The sequence below is a fragment of the Triticum aestivum genome, chromosome 5A (genome assembly GCF_018294505.1).
Source record: "Triticum aestivum cultivar Chinese Spring chromosome 5A, IWGSC CS RefSeq v2.1, whole genome shotgun sequence".
NCBI lineage: Eukaryota > Viridiplantae > Streptophyta > Magnoliopsida > Poales > Poaceae > Triticum > Triticum aestivum.
In genome coordinates this window covers 518,903,093-518,921,735 of record NC_057806.1, presented here as the reverse complement: position 1 = coordinate 518,921,735, position 18,643 = coordinate 518,903,093, and positions in this window count along the sequence as shown.

Here is an 18,643-nt window from a genome sequence, read left to right as displayed (position 1 = left end):
CAGTTGCGGCCGACCTGGAAGCTGTTGCCGCCGCTGTTGTAGAGTTCTGCCCAGGCCGTGTCCCTGTCATGAAGACTCCGGCCCAATTCGGCAGATCAAGAGGGTCTGGAATAGTGTTGCCATCGGAACAGCCCCCGAGCATGCCATCCTGCAGTTGGTACAAAGATTCTGTCTCATCCGTTGATGAAGTAGTATCAGAACAGACAGCTGTCTCACCGCCCTCCACCGATCCTTCAGAGTATTCACTGTTGTGGACGCAGCCTACGAAGGCATGCTTCACGGCAGATTGAGCATGGGTGGTCCTCGTGCGCTGAGCCGTTTCGATGAGGTTGGTGTGGACGTCCGGCTTAGGACCTGACTCGCTGATCCGGCCAATGAAGACGTGAATTCCGACGAAGGGGACCTGGTATCCGTACTCAATTGAGCCGGCCTCCGGGCCCCAGCCTTCGTTGTCGATGTAGAGCTTGCCGCGACGACTCTTGGTCATCCGGCACATAGCGTATCCCTTGAGCCCTTCGAAGTTGCCCTTCAAGAACTCAAATCCACTGTGCGCTGGCCCCACGGTGGGCGCCAACTGTCGTGGAATCGTCAAGGCAGATGTCCTAGAGCAAGGACTTAGTCGTAGGGCCATCACACTAGGAAGCTTAAAGGGGTTAATCGAGACAAAGGACATGAGAGGGTTTTATACTAGTTCGGCCCCTTACGATGAAGGTAAAAGCCTACGTCTAGTTGGGATTGGTATTGCTGGGGTTTCGATCACCAAGAGGCTCAACTCGCCGGCTTGGTTATCGACTTCTTGTTTCTTGCCCTAAGCCGCCACCGGGTCATCCCCTTATATACATGGGTTGACTCTTGGTGGCCTACAGAGTCCCGGCAGGCTCATAATCGTGTCCGGCTCGGTGACTTCCTTTACATGCCTTTCTTTACAAGTCTTTCCTTACATACGGAGGTTTTACAATATCGGGCCTTGAGACGCCCCCAGGCCTTTGGGCCTTCTATAAGGTTCAATAAACTATCATCTTGGATGTTCACTTGGCTTCTTATGTAACCCACCATTGGGGCTGACCCGGCCCCTCCTAGGCGGGTCATACTGATAGTAATATCCCCAACACCCTCCGAGATTGGATATGTCTCTCTGTCTCCCTCTGTTTCTGAGTTTCAGATTCTGGCCTCTCACCATTTCTTATATTCCCGGACATCCGTAACTCTGATTGGGATGAAATTTTAACACGATTTGTATCCAGATATTAGCTTTCTTGCAGCAAAAGAAGGGAACCAACCTCCTTACGGGTTGGCCACGAGGGTCAGGGGCGCGCCCACACCCCTGGGGCGTGCCCCCTACATCGTGGCCCCCTCGGGCATCGTCTCACGTTGATTCTTCTTCCCAAAAATCACATATATTACAAAAAAAATCTCCGTAAGGTTTTATCCCGTTTGGACTCCGTTCCATGTGTATTTCTGCGAGAAAAAAACATGCAACAAACAGGAACTGGCACTGGGCACTGGGCACTGGATCAATATATTAGTCCCATTAATTGTATAAAAAGTTGTCAAAAGTATATAAAAGTTGTAGAATATTGGCATGGAATAATAAAAAATTATAGATACGACGGAGACATATCAGCATCCCCAATTTTAATTCATGCTTGTCCTTGAGTAGGTAAATGATAAAAAAGGAATGCTACCAAGCATAATCTTGATGATGTAATCTAATCATGGCATAAATATTAAAACACGAGTGATTCAAAGCAATAGTCTATCATTTGATATTAAGACAATAATACTTCAAGCATACTAATAAAGCGATCATGTCTTTTCAAAATAACATGGCCAAAGAAAGTTATCCCTAAAAAATCATATGGTTTGGCTATGCTCCATCTTCACCACACAAAGCATTCAAATCATGCACAATCCTGATGAGAAGCCAAGCAATTGTTTCATACTATTGATGTTCTCAAACCTTTTCTACTTTCACGCAATACATGAGAGTGAGCCATGGATATAGCACTATAGGTGGAATAGAATATGATGATGGAGGTTGTGTGGAGAAGACAAAAAAGGGAGAAAGTCTCCTGATGACACGGCTAATAAACAGGCTATGAAGATGCCCATCAATTGATGTCAATGCGAGGAGTAGGGATTGCCATCCAACGGATGCACTAAGAGCTATAAGTGCATGAAAGCTCAAACTGAAACTAAGTGGGTGTGCATGCAACTTGCCTGCTCATGAAGACCTAGTGCATTTGAGGAAGCCCATAGTTGGAATATGCAAGCCAAGTTCTATAATGAAAATTCCCACTAGATTATAAAAGTGATAACTCAAGAGACTCTCTATATGAAGAACATGGTGCTACTCTGAAGTACAAGTGTGGCAAAAGAATAGTAACATTGTCCCTTCTCTCCTTTCTCTCATTTTTTAAAAAATTTCTCTTTTTTTCTCTTTTTTGTAGGCTTCTTTGGCCTCTCTCCTTTTTTTTGGGGGGGGGGCTTCTTTGACCACTTTTATTTTGATAACCTCACATGGGTCAATGTTCTAATAATGGTGATCATCACACTTTTATTTACTTACAACTCGATACTAGAACACAGATATGACTCTATAAGAATGCCTCCGGCGATGTACCAGGATGTGCAATGATCTAGCATAGCAATGACATCAAAAAACGGACAAGCTATGAAAACATCATCCTATCTATCTTACGGTCATGCAAAGCAATATGACAATAAATGCTCAAGTCATGTATAATATGATGATGGAAGTTGTGTAGCAATATATCTCCGAATGGCTATGGAAATGCGATGATAGGTAGGTATGGTGGCTGTTTTGAGGAAGATATAAGGTGGCGTATGTGTGATAGAGCGTATCATATCACGGGTTTGGATGCACCGGCAAAGTTTGCACCGACTCTCGAGGTGATAAAGGGCAATGCACGGTACCGAAGAGGCTAGGAATGATGGAAGGGTGAGAGTGTGTATAATCGATGGACTCATCATTAGTCATAAAGAACTCACATACTTATTGCAAAAATCTATTAGTCATTGAAACAAAGTACAATGTGCATGCTCCTAGGGGGATAGATTGGTACTAAAAGACCATCACTCTTCCCCAACCGCCACTCATAAGGAAGACAATCAATAAATACCTCATGCTCCAACTTCGTTACAATTCGGTTCACCATACATGCGTGCTATGGGAATCACAAACTTCAACACAAGTATTTCTCAATTTCACAATTACTCAACTAGCATGACTCTAATATCACCACTTTTATATCGCAAAACTATTGCAAGGAATCAAACATATCATATTCGGTGATCTACAAGTTTTATGTAGGATTTTATCACTAATCATGTGAATGACCAATTCCTGTCATCTCTATAAATATATATAAGTGAAGCAAGAGAGTTTAATTATTTCTAAAAAAATATATGCCCATACTCTAACAAATATAAGTGAAGCAAAAGAGCATTCTACAAATGCCGGTTTTCTATGTGAAGAGAAATAGGCAATCCAGACTTCAAATGATATAAGTGAAGCACATGAAGTGTTCTATAAAGCCATACTCAAAAGATATAAGTGAAGTGCAATGAGCATTCTATAAATCAACCATGGATTATCTCATACCATCATGGTGCATCAAAGAAAAGTGAAATCTAAATGCAAAAGATGCTCCAAGATTTGCACATATCACATGAACAAAACGAATCAGAAAACATACCGATACTTGTTGAAGAAAGATGGGATGCCTTCCGGGGCATCCCAAAGCTTAGAAGTTTCCTTGAATATTTACTTGGGGTTCCTTGGGCATCCCCAAGTTTGAGCTCTTGTCTCTTCTCCTTCTCCTCACATTGAGACCTCCTCGATCTTCGAACACTTCATCCACACAAAACTCAACAGAAAGCTCGGTAAGATCCGTTCGTATAATAAAGCAAATCACTACTCTAAGTACTGTTGCAAACCAATTCATATTTTGTTTTTTCATTGTAGATACTGTAGTATAACTTTTCCATGGCTAAATCCACTGATAGAAATCGATAATTTCTTCAAAACAAGCAAAACTATGCATCAAAAAAACAGAATATGTCTTAAACATGACAGTCTGTAGTAATCTGAACATTCACGATACTTTGTTACTCCAAAAATTCTGAAACTATTAGGAAAAATAAACAATTTGTATGGAAAGACAGTAAAAAAAGATTCAGAACCTTTTGACGTTCCAGTAAAAAATGTAAAATCGTGCACTACATCCAAACTTTCTGTTTTGCACCGCACAAACCAACAAGCGTTGTAAACATCCTAAAGGCAAATCTTGCACATTATTTTTATAATTAAACTTTATAAAAGCACACAACAGAAATAAATTACTCTCTAAAACATCCGGATTGTCTCCCTGGCAGCGCTTCTTTAAAGACATTAAGCTAGGCATATAGTGCTCAAGTAAGGTATATCAAAGCCAATTTTAATTAACAATGATTTGTGATTTAGTAGTGAGGATAAAGTAAAATATATCATGCAACAAAAGTACAATTGATGAACACATAGTAAAGGCCAATGCATAGTATAAATAGTTTCTTCCAATTTTATCATTTTGGAAACATGGAGAGGCGGAGATGTAGTTCCTCTCTCATGATAATTGCATGTAGGAGCAGCAAGCACATGCATATTATATCTATGAAAATCATCATGTGTAGTAATAAAATGCAACCCATCAATATAATCCTTAATAAGGGCAAACTTCTTCGATATAGTGTAGTCGAGAGAATTCAAAAAGATAATAGGACTATCATGCGTGGGTGCAACAGCAACAATTTCATGTTTAACATAAGGAACTATAGCAAGTTCATCTCCATAAGCATAATTCATATTGGCATCTTGGCCACAAGCATAGCAAGCATCATCAAAAAGGGATATTTCAAAAGAATCAACGGGATCATAACAATCATCATAGCAATCATCCTTCGGTAAGCATGAAGGGAAATCAAACAATGTATGAGTTGTAGAGTTACTCTCATTAGAAGGTGGGCACGGGTAGCTAATCCAATCTTCCTCCTTTTGTTCTTCGCTCTCCTCATCATCGTTTTCATCCAATGAGCCCATAGTTGCATCAATTCCTTCTTCCATAGACTCCTACAAAATATTAGTCTCTTCTTGGACAGCGGAGGAGTCCTCAGTAGATGGTTTAACATAGGCAGTACAAGCATAATTATCATAACAATATTTAAGTATGGTAAAATTTTAGGATTTGTAAAGAGTAGCATCATACTTTCCAGTCAATGAAGTAATTTCATAAGCACTCTTAAAAGCAACAAATTCTTCAATTTGTTGAACATCATAGTAATTATAAACACCCTTAGCATACGAAGATATGATTCAATATCACTAAACTCACATTGGTATGGAAGGTGTTTATTAGGGTCTTCAGAACAACAAGTAAAATCATACATTTCACATAAATTCCAAGCATAGCATTGCAAACGATGAATTTGATCCAGTAAAAGTTTCCCTTTTTGAGATAAGCGGTGTCGCACATAACAAGCATGCTCATCTATAGATTTTCCCTCAACTAAGCTACTTGGGGTTTCAGCACGAGCACATAGGGATCGAAGATGATCCAAGTAAAAAACTTCAGGAGTGTGATAGATTTTGAGTGGTTCTTCAACCATTGGTTCAGTAGGTACCACTAATTTTTTTGGTATTTTATGTTTCCTACCCATAACTAAAGATAGAAAACGAGAGCACAAAATTAAAACTACTTAATGATAAAGCAAACAATCACACACGAGAATATTCACCCCACGCTATAACTCCCCGGCAACGGCTCCAGAAAAAAGTCTTGATAACCCACATGTATAGGGGATCAATTGTAGCCTCTTTCGATAAGTAAGAGTGTCGAACCCAACGAGGAGCTAAAGGTAGAATGAATATTCTCTCGGGTTCTATCGACCACCGATACAACTCTACGCACGCTAAACATTCTCTTTACCAAGAACAAGTATGAAACTAGAAGCACTTTTGTAAGTGTAACGGGATAGGTTTGCAAGAATATGGAGAGCACGTAAATAAAACTAGGGGCTGTTTTAGGTAAAGAAGCAATAAAGTTAGTATAGCGAGTGTGGAAAAGTGGTGCTTGGATTTGCAAAATTGTCCCTAAGCAATTGACTACGTTACTAGACCGATAGCAAGTTTTACGTGGGAGAGGCCACTGCTAGCATGTCATTCCTGACTTGGAATTCTATGCACTTATGATTGGAACTATTATCAAGCATCCGCAACTACTAACGTTCATGATGGTAAAACCCAACTCTAGCATTAAGATATATTGGCCCCCCTTCAATCCCGTATGCATCAATTTCTATGCTAGGTTGAAGCTTCTTTCACTCTTGCCCTCCAATACATAGTCCTATCGACATACAACTAACCCTATGGTGTGATCCACGTGCGCGCATATATGATGGGCACCAAAGGGCAACAACATAACCACAAGCAAATTAAACCAATCATAGAAATTCACCAATTACCAATAGGACAACGAAAATCTACTCAGACATCATAGGATGGCAACACATCATTGGATAATAATATGAAGCATAAAGCACCATGTTCAAGTAGAGGGTAAATCGGGTTATGGGAGAGTGGACAGTTGTAGATAGATGGGGGAAGGTGATGAAGATGTTGGTGAATATGATGGAGGTGTTGGTGTAGATCACCGTCACACGATGATGGCCCCGGCGGTGTTCCGACGCCATCGGGAGACCTTGACCTTCTCCCAAGATGGGAGAAGGATTTCCCCTCTGGTCACTAGCCTCCATGGCGGCGGAGGGGCTAGAGCCCCTCCGAGATTGGATCTTTCTCTCTCTATTTCTGTGTTTCAGATTCTGGCCTTTCACCCTTTCTTATATTCTTGAAGATCCGTAACTCCGATTGGGCTGAAATTTTAAGACGATTTGTATTCGGATATTGGCTTTCTTGCGGCGAAAGAAGGGCACCAACAACCTAACGGGATGGCCACGAGGGTCAGGGGTGCGCCCACCCCCCTGGGGCGCGTCCCCCTGCCTCGTGGCCCCCTCAGGCATCGTCTCGCGTTGATTCTTCTTCCCAAAAATCACATATATTCAAAAAAACCACCATAAGTTTTTATCCCGTTTGGACTCCGTATGATAGGATTTTCTATGAGACAAAAAAGTTGCAACAAACGGGAACTGGCACTGGGCACTGGATCAATATGTTAGTCCCAGAAAAGTATAAAAAGTTGCCAAAAGTATATAAAAGTTGTAGAATATTGGCATGGAACAATAAATATAAATATAAATATATATATATATATATATATATATATACGACGGAGAGGTATTATAAGGCGGCGGGCAGTGACCAAGCCGGCCAGCCCCTGAGCCACCGGGTCAAGCGAGTCAGACCGGTGGCCGGGTTTGATGAACAGGTAAATAATGCATAAATGCGGGAGACAAATAGTTTGGTCGGAAAGGGCAGCCCCGGAGCGTCGTCCGGGGACCCCATAGTTTTGAGATGATTACAAAAGGCAGCGATATATATGTGCACGCGGCTAAATGAAAAATGAGCGTAGGAGTTCCGCGTTCCACGGCTGGGTTGCTTCTTCGCCGGCGATTTCTCTCTTGCGCTTGTTTGACTTGTGGGCGTCGATGAGGTAGTAGGCGTTGCGATCGCACAAGGCCTTGCTCATGATGAAGGGGACCTCACACGGGGAGGACAACTTGTGTTGGCCAACTTGCTGCTGGATGAGTCAGAGGACGAGGTCTCCCTCTTGGAACGCGAGGGGTTTGATCTTCTTGCGGTGGTAGTGCCTCAGGCCTTGCTGATAAATGGCTGAGCGGCTGAGCGCTAGGAGATGTGCCTCTTCGAGCAGGTCGACACCGTCTTCGCGAGTTTCTTTGGCTTCGGCTTCGGTGTGCATCATGACACGCGGCTAGTCGAACTCAACGTCGGTCGGGATGATGGCTTCCGCTTCGTAGACGAGGAAGAACGGGGTGAACCCGGTCGACTGGTGTTGTTCGAAGACTCCAGACACTACTAGGGAAAACCCAAGCAGTAGCACTTGACATATGCATAGCATTAGCACTGGGTCCAATGCTGCCACTAAGCCGCTACAGGTAAATAGTAGCAGTAGCACTGGAAAGGGAGCACTACAGCTATACCTAGTTAGCAGTAGTGCTTTCCTTTGGGCAGCGCTACTGCTACTTGTAAGTAGCAGTAGCGCTTGCTCTAAAAAGCGCTGCTGCTAAATTTTCCCGTATTTTTAAAAATATAGCTTATTTTCATTGTGTGGTTTTATATACAGTACTTTCATCATATGATTTTATGACCATGATTACTTATTATATATAATAATGGGTGAAATGAACATGGAGTAGATTCAAGTGGAGGCAACATGTGGTGCATGTCAAAAGTACTACTCTAATCCAAACTTGATCTAGTTTGGATTACTAGTACTTTCGATGTGCACCACATGTTGGCTTCACTTGAATCTAATCCAAGTTCATTTCACTAACTGTTATATATAATAAGTAATCATGCTCATATAACAACTTAGCATCATGCATCATCGATCATAATAATAAATAACTCATCATTGGTATCATAATAACAAGTCATACTCATAATCATCGATTATACAACTTCTACTCGATACCAAATCATCATCATAGTCATCGAACCAATCCTAGTTAGTTTTTCTTAGCACATGATCATGAGTATTATTAACTACGACCTACTACCTTCTCTTAGGTAAAATAGCATAAAACAAGATAGGCCCTGACTCTCCATTATGGATAATTGATATTATCCTGTCTTCAATTCTTGCCTTTCGCACAATGTTGCTTCCAAGTACCACCTTATGACTATCCATACATTTTTTCACTTCTTTGATTTTCCTGTCTCCACTTGTTTTAGAAATCCAATATGGTCAGGTGAGATTCGTATGATGACCTGGTCGTATGATCAAAACATCAAGGCGACCATTTTGATACATCAGATGAGGCACACAATCATTCAAGATTTTCTGTTGAAAAACATAGTAATAACTTCGTAGTTAGCAATGTAGTTAAGTTTTAAAAGAATATATGCAAAAGATGCACGGATGTCGTAATACTAAAAAATCTTACCATGACATCTCCATGGATGTTACTGTAGTTCTACATGTGCACAAGTGGCACGTATTGACCATAATGTGGAGGAGTTTTATGATAGATATTGTAATTCTCAAGATTAGTACAAAATGCGCCCAGATGATTTTTGTCCTGATAAGTTAACTCAGAGCCATCGGTGTATTACGTTCTATCTACCATGTGTCGCACATTGTTTGAACAATGAAAATAAGCTATCAACTATTTTGAAATGAACAATATAAATTAGTTAATAACTATGTTTGAGAAACTTTCATAGCGGTAGAATTGGAAGCGTATCAACAAGGACCCAAATGTCCATATTGTCTTGGTCGATGTCAGGATCACCAAGATCCATGGTGACAAGCATACCCTCATAAAAACCATACATCTTGCAAAGTGATTCCCAATTTTTCCAACCAAAATGGGTTACGCTCTCAGAATTATACAGATTTACTTCAAAATCCAATCATGATGGGTCCTTAGGTGAATTTTCTTTGTTTCAAAATTTTCATGGTCTTCAAAACCCATCCTCTCCAAGACATATCATCTTGCATGGCATTGGATAAGCTACTCAAATTGTAAAAGATGAAAATTACACGTTGAAATAGTTGAAGTCATGCTTAATTACGAAAAAAACATTTTTCGTTGTTGCGTAACATTTCAACATCGAAGGTCTCCTGGAGCTTAATGGTGAAGCACCGATCTTCATCCAGGTGAGGCCTGTCCCACAGACCTCGGTCATCGTTGCACCAGCTGCACTCCCCCGGGAGACTTTCGTCGTCTGATGACAACATTTCCTATGTTCATAATTCAAAGATTAAACTTGTACAATTCAACATATGTATATAAAAATTAAATTAGATCATTATTATTCATCACGGGTTGACTATCGGTCTGCCGAGTCTATATGGTGGAGACTCTCCCTCACTGATTCCTCTCTCACATTTGTGATCGTCGGTGATGGTCGTTACTCCTCCTTTCCCTAGTGCATAACAAAGTCCTAGCACAAGGAAAAAAAGGGGAAATGACCCCCACGACAACAGTCGGGCTTCTTTGTCCTCTCTCATAAATGGTGGTTACACTCCCTCACTGATTTTTCAACCTTCCGTGATGGAGCCTCGGCAGACTTAAAGTCGACCCGAAATTTCATTTAATTATTTTTCGAGAAAATCCAGGCCACTAATATTTCCTACATATTCTACCACAAGTCATGCCAGAATTCACGGAAAAATCCGGCATGACCTTTGCTAAAAAAGGACATATCGAGCGCCTGAAATATGCTGGAACGAAAATTAATCAACACTCCGGCAAAACATAGGCCACTATAGGTGGTGTAACCTGCAAACATGGCCGGCCACTTGGGCAAGCACATATCCTATTTGAGCAAGACAAGATATACATGTTTATATCTACATCATATGAGCATTCAAATTTGATCGAGTAGTTTTCCAATTTGAGCATTCAATAAGCAAAACCAATCGTAAAATAAATTAGTATTCAAATTATCATTCATTCAATAAGCAAAACTAAACCATCTTTTTCATCCGTACATCATCGAATATTATCACTAATAGATCTAGTATCATACATATAACATCACTAATACAACTAAACCCGTAGCGAACGTCGGGTATCGGCGCGGTCGGTGGACACCCAAAGAGAAAGAACCATCACAGGATCATAGCTCCAGTGAGATCCTTGAACAACCTCCTCGTTATTGGAGAACCTGCCCTCCAACACAACCATGTAGCGACGGACGTGCTCATCCTCCTCGCTGACACGATGACGTACCACCTCCGCGGGGTCCTCAAGCCTCCATACCGTCACTGGCCCACGCGACCGCCACCAAAGAAGGTTTGGGTCAATGACGGCCTGGCTCCTCACCAAGCTACACCCCCTGGAAGGTAGCACCTCCCAGTACCGGCCCGACGGAGCCCAGTCCCATACATGGCTCCTCACCAAGCCCAGGCCTCCTCCGCCAAGTCAAAGACGAGGATGTGGGATCGGCATCGTCGACGTCGATGCGGGAATAATTGGTTTAACAAAAATAAACTAGTTCTATTAATTTTCTTACTAAAAATAAACTAGTTCTATAGTAAAATTTTAATTAAATCATCAAATCTCATATACCTAAATTTTCTTACTCAAAATAAACTAGTTTTATTAATTCAACTAGTTCAACTAAGCACTTACTATAAATAAAATAAACTAGTACTTACTAAAAATAAACTATTTTAACTAGTTCTATTAATATTCTAACTAATTATATTAAACACTTACTAAAAAACAGTAAAAAAATTATACTGAATTTTTTCTATAAACTAAACACCACTGCCCTAAATTAGCATCTACGTAATTTGTTACCTAACCTACTACCCTAACTAGAAAACATCTAAGTTAATTAACTAAATTCACGTAAGTTACCTAACCTAATGAACTAAATGGAGGGAGGAGGAGTACCTGACGGTGGTGGAGGAGGACGGGGGTGCGCGGGGGTTGATGACGGGGACGACGGCGAGGATGATGTAGGGGCTCCTTGATTTCTGCAAAAACAAAATATAAACAAAAACATTATTATCATTATCTTAGGACTTAGTGAAGCTCCATAAGCTACATTAAATTATTCTATTCAAATTTACTTATTCAAATCTTCTATTCTATTCAAAATTTCTAAAAATTTCCCATTCTATTCAAAAGACCTACATTTACTTATTCTTTTCAAATTACTTATTCAAATTTTCTAAAAAAAAGATATACTAGAAACCTACATTTAACAAAAACTAAAATCTATTTACATAAAGGGAGAGGAGGAGGTGTGGGAGGAGGCCAGGAGGAGGGGAAGGAGGAGGCTGATACAGCAGGAGGGGGAGGAGGAGAGTGGAGGGAGGAGGAGAGAGCAGGATGGGGAGGAGGGAGGAGGAGGAGGAGGGGCCGCCGAAGAGGGAGGAGGAGGGGGCCGCCGGAGCCGGAGAGGGAGTAGGAGGAGGGGGCCGCCAGCGGAGAGGGAGGAGGACAAGCGAGCCGCCGGCGCCGGGGAGGGAGGAGGAGGAGGGAGGAGGAGGAGGGAGGGATCGACCTTGGGGTGGAGGAGGAGGATGGCGACGGCGGCGGCGAGGGCGGCGAGGGCGACGGATCGGACGCGATAGAGAGTGTGAAGGGGAGAGTGAGAGGACGCGCTCGCCGGTTAATTTGGATAAGGGCCCTTAGTGCTAGCGCTTGTCCGTAAAAATCACTACTGCTAAAATCTGTAGCAGTAGCGCTTTCTGAAGAAAAGTGATGCTGCCACGTCGAAGGCGTAAAGGCAAAATACGCCTTCAGCCGATGCAGCAAACCGGTGCGCGCACGTGCGTGTTTAAACCTGACGGGTGGGGCCCACCCGTCAGAGTGTGAGGCTGACCGACGGGCCCCACGGCCGTCGTCTTCAACCTCGGCCCAGAGAGGGTGGCGAGCTCACCGGCGACGATGCAGGGAACGACGAGGTCGGGCGAGGGCACGGCTGGACTCAGCGTCGAGTCGCCGTTCGGGTGGAGGTGGAGTAGGTTGTCGAGGTGGCCTGGTTCGCCGGCGACGAGGTCACACGGCGGAGGTGCTTCGGGCGTCAGTGGTTCTGGCCGTTTCCGGCGGCTACAGAGAGGGGAAACAAGGGGGAAAGGATCAAAGAGCTGTAGGGGTTCCAGATCGAGAGGAAAGGGGGCCGGGGACGGCCTGTACCTCATGAACTCCGGCGAGCCGAAGCGGCGGAGCTCGAGCTCGATCTCGAGCTCGGGCGGCTTTGGGGACAATTGGGTGGTGCGGGAGGTGGATTAGGAGTGGGGGGAGCGACAGGGAGTGATAGAGAGGCTCGGGGTCGCCTCTTATAGGCTGGCCGAGGTCCACCATAGGCGCGGCCTACGGGTGCCCGCGGGATCGCCTCGGGTGGCCATTAGAGAGGGAATGGAGGGCTCGGGGGTGTTCGTGGGAGTGGTCTAGGGTGCCAGGGAGAGAGAGGAGGAGCGGGGCAGGCTACTGGAGGGCCAGAGGAGCGGCGCGAGCATTGGTCAAACGAGGCGGCGTTCTGGCGCGAGCTGCAGGAGAGAGGAGGGCGCGGGAGCAAGTGGGCAGCCTGCTGGCGTGGAGCGGACGTCGAGGGGCATCGACTGGCGCGCGGGGGAGGCTCGAGGTGGTCGGGAGGCGTGGCGTCAATAGTCGGGTGCCCTGCTAGACGCTCCAGAGCACGACTTTGGCCGGCACCCACGGCTTTCCCGCGTCCGTGCGCGTCCACTTGCATCTGGCAGCTGAAGGGGCATGGGCAAAAGCTGGGGAGTGCCTTGGATGCTCTGGAAAGCTGAGGGGAGAGAGGGAGGCTGAGAGAGAGAGAGGAATCCACTGTCCAGAGAAGAAAAATGGGGTTCTCCCCCCTCCATCATTGCTTCCTCGGGCAGCAAAGCACATAGGTGCTAGAAGGGGACTAGGAGGGGTCGTGGTAGAAAGTTGAGCCCACGGAGATTAGTGGAAGAGGCCAAAAATGGGGTTTTTGTAAGTGGCAGAAGGTGTTTGATGCTGGTTTGGGCAAGTAGATGGTCTCAATTTACCATAAGACTCCACAGGGTGGAATGACACATATAATTAGGGCCTTCCACCAATTTTGAGCTTATTTGGGCAAAGTTGCCAATGCAACTTTTGTAAACCCTAGAAATTAGCAGAAATGAACTTGTGCAGATCTAGTTGACCAAATCATTTCTCCTTGATGCACCACTTGGTGTAGTGGCCTCATTTGGTCATATTAACATGATCACAAAAGTTGGGGTCAAGGAGAGAAAGTTGGTAGTACAAAGTTGTTCAAATTTGATTCTGGTCAGAGAGGGTTTTGGTGCATTTTGGTGAACCAAACAGACCTTAATTGAGATGAGGATTTGCAAGGTGATCACAATATGCATTTGTGACTTGCTGGATTTTCCTTGGATTTTTATGAAAATATTTCCTGTAGAAATATTTCAAATCCTTGAAATGGGCAGAAATGGTTTTGGGAGGTTTTGTCCATTATTTTGAACATGACCATGTGTTGAAACTCTTATATATGGAAAATATATGTCCACTGAGTTTCCCTGATTTTTGTCAAATATTTTTGAAACATTAATATAATTTTTCCCTATTAAAGACCATTTCTGGCCTTAAGAAAAAGCTTTTAAATAAAATAGGAAAATAACTGTTAAAATTATATTTTTGTGGTTTATGGGAACCCTATATCTAATAGGTTTCAAATATACTCTTTGAAATGTTTTTCATACCCCAAATCAAGTACTTGTAGTGCAAACCTCAACTCAGGGGTTTTTAGAAAACTAAATTTTGAAAATACTATTTGGCCAAATTATTTTTATACGAAAATACTATATTGTACTATACACATGGCATGATCATTGGGCAGAAGTTTGGGGCAAGGAGATGAAGTACAGAAGGTGGAGTAGTTGACTTTAAAGAGCACTTGAAAAATCACTCAGAGAAAGCCAACTCCAAAATAAAAGACAAATAATGCAAAAGTTTTTGTTGGTCCAATTTTTTTCATGCTTTAATAATGAAAATGACATGTTACAAAATGCAGGGTGTGACACCGCGGAACCCAAGGGAAAAAGGCTAGGTGGCGAATGGTAAAACCAAGGTTGGGCATTGCTGGAGGAGTTTTATTCAAGGCGAACTGTCAAGGGGTTCCCTTTATAACCCAACCGTGTAAGGAACGCAAAATCAAGGAACATAACACCGGTATGACGGAAACTAGGGCGGCAAGAGTGGAACAAAACACTAGGCATAAGGCCGAGCCTTCCACCCTTTACCAAGTATATAGATGCATCAAAGTAAACAAGATAATATAATGATATCCCAACAATAAACATGTTCCAAGAAGGAACAAACTCCAATTTCACCTGCAACTAGCAACGCTAAAAGAGGGGCTGAGCAAAGCGGTAAATTAGCCAAACAACGGTTTGCTAGGACAAGGTGGGTTAGAGTTTTGACATGGCAATATGGGAGGCATGATAAGCAAGTGGTAGGTATCGTACCATAGGCATAGCAAAAGAGCGAGCATCTAGCAAGCAAAGATAGAAGTGATTTCGAGGGTATTGTCATCTTGCCTACAAAGTTCTCCGAGTTGACGTTAGCTTGATCCTCGTAAGCATACTCAACGGGTTCCTCGATCACGTACTCGTCTCCCTGCTCTACCCAAAGCAAGAACACAAGCAAAGGGAGACACAATCAACCATGTGCAATGCACAAGCAACATGATGCAAAACATAGCATGATATGCGGGACGTGATATGCGATGCATATGCATGCTTCGGAAATGAAAGGTTGAACCTGGCCACAACTTGGAAAACCAAGAGTGCCACTAGAAAGATGAGTTGATTTCGGTCGAAATCGATATAAAGATCACCGGAATCGGATGCACGGTTTGCAAATGGCAAGCAAAACAATAATGGCACAAAGCTGTGATTAATAGCACGAGGCCATATAAATGCATCAAGAACAACAAGCTACTGCACTCAAACATAACAACAAAGCACATGGCAGTGATCCACTCAATATTGTTCACAAAATATGAACAATAAGCTATGGCTAATTAACTCAATAGCAGGTTCAAACAAGCATGACAAAAGTGCTAAAGATATCAGGTTACAAACTTAGTGAAATAACATGTCAGGAATTTAACATCAGGAAGCAATGTTTAGAGCACGATAACAACATGCTACAGGAACATATCATGGCAAATCAAGTAATGGCATGAAGCTACTCAAAGCATACAACAAAAGTCCCTTACTGACCATAAGACAAAAGGGATCAGAAAATACAATGGCAACCATGTGAACATAGCAACTTTCGTTAACAGATTCAGACTTAGTAGAAAACTGGAACATGGCAAAACAGATATTAAGTAGGCATGTTTACGAGCTCGATGCATTCATCACAAGGCATTGAATGACAAACTAAGCATACACCCAGCAAGTAGACATGGCATAGAAGCTAAACATGGCAAGAACAACCTCATAGCATGCATGGACCAACTACAACAACCTCGGCAAAAATGCTTAACACGTAAACATTCTGCCAGGAACATTTTATAACAAAAGTAGAGCTCCATTATGTCAAGCTAGGGTGCTCCATACTTGCAAACAAAGACATGGATGGATAGATCACCACAATATCTACAAAACATCCTTACTGATCATGCTCAAAAGAGGCATGGATGACTCTGTAGCAACAAGAATACATGGCATAAAAATATTAACAGGGCAAAGACTTAGAAGATTTCTAAGTCCCTGAAATCAGCAACATTACGAGAGCTACTATGCATGCTTGTGCTAGTCACCACAAAGATTACAATAATACATGGCATACACCCCTGTAAAGATGGCATGGCATACTTCAAAACACATGTAGGGCTCAAGTTCATAGGAGGCACACAACAATCATGGCAAAAATGACAAATGTCCAATCTCTGATAAGAATCTGAAACTAATATAAACTAGCACTCTTGCAACAGCATTTAGGGCATCAAGATGGGCTCAAATGAACATGGTGCAATGGAATGAAATGAAGTACTCGTCGAGACAAACAATTTGATATGCTACACGCCCAAAACAGAGGCGGGGATGATGAGTTATGATGCGATGAAGAATGCAAAAAAATATGCAAAACTGCGGACGAAGTCAACCCTAATGGACCGGATCTGGATCTGAGGCGGCGAAAAACTGAGGTTCGCCGGTCTTCAGCTCGAGGTCACCGCAGTCCACCAGGGCGGCAAGAGTGGAACAAAACACCAGGCATAAGGCCGAGCCTTCCACCCTTTACCAAGTATATAGATGCATTAAAGTAAACAAGATAATATAATGATATCCCAACAATAAACATGTTCCAACAAGAAACAAACTCCAATCTTCACCTGCAACTAGCAACGCTATAAGAGGGGCTGAGCAAAGCGGTAACATAGCCAAACAACAGTCACTACAAGAAACCTGTTAATCCATGACAGATTTCTGCTGACGGCTCTCTGATCCGCCACGAAAACCGTCACTGATTAACAAGAAGCAAATGGGCCTCAAAAGGGTAGCCCCTTTATGAGGGGCATTGAGGGACCGTCATGTAAGCCGTCATGGATCGACTAGATAAGCCTAGCAGGGCCTAGTTTTTTTCTTCATGCACCTTCTGGACCGTCACAAACAGCTCCTGTTGATGTCTCAATGTGTGCCCCCTTGTTTGGCCCACATGTCAGTCAAATGTTGTCAAGAAAATAAAAAAAGGGAAGGAGGGCGCGCTGGGAAATGAAGTTGACCAGCCAACCAAAAAAAGGCAAAGTTCGAGAGCGCGTGTAGGTGCAAAATTTTAAGTTGCTGACGCGCGGGTGGCATTTTTTTGAGCCAGCCCATTTAACTCCATGGTCCACACCGACCTAACCCTATTTCCCATTCTCCCCCGTTCCTCAGCCGCCGCCATTCCTATCTTTCTCTCACTGCTCCACAAGAGCGCCGGAGCTAGCGCAGAACCATCCTTACCTCTCCTGATCTACCACTCCGTGCCCGCCTCTATCCATCATCTATCCTCTTACTCCTCTGTGTCCGGTGACCAAGCACGGGGAGCTCCAAATCTCACCTCATACGATGCGGAGGCGCCCGTGGGTGGGGCTCCTGACATCCGCGGTAGTGTCAACTAGGCTGCAACGACGGCGGCGTCTGCGAAGATGCAAGCCGTGGTCATGGCGGCATCCACGAAAATGCGAGATCCATGGTGGTGGCGTGCCGAGGTGAGGTATAGGATGTGGTGACACCGCCATAGATCCAAAGTACATCGGCAGCCCTTGTGGCTGGGTCCAATTGTCCGTCAGCCATGCCACCGTCAGCCCCCTCATCGTTGCGGCCATCTTCTCCATCCGTGGTGAGTAGCCTAAACTAGTCGTTGTTCACCTTCTCCGGCCGGAAAGGCCAAGTATCTACATCCGCACCATCCCTTACCCTCCCGTCCCCCTCTTTTCATATCCATGGATGGATGTAGCCATTCTTGGTAGAGGACGGCTGCAGACCTCGTTGGCCAGGTTGAATCGGTACAGGCAAAACATCTGGGCGTCTGCCATGTCCGTCATTTAAACGAATAGCAGAAGGCACGAGCACCACTTCCTAGGCTGCTTGTTCACTATTGATTATTTGTTCTTTGTAGATGTAGGTTGTTCTGCTTCCTTCCTAATTACATTGTGCCGCACGTTCATCTTTTCTACTGGAAACAAAAATAATTAGGCAAATTTCAATTCTTTTTGCAGTTCAAGCATTGCTTTGTAGTTGTGCACTGCTAATTCAGAAGTCTGATGTATGTTGTCTGATTTTTTTAATAGTAATTTCCTACAGCATTTATCCTGCTAGCTTTTAGAATTGAGAAACTCGTACCATTTTATATCCAAATGAAGAAAAACTCATATCTTCAGATTCTGTAGGTACATGCTATTTCTTATCTGTAGTTTATTGGATGTATTTTGTTGAGAAAAAGT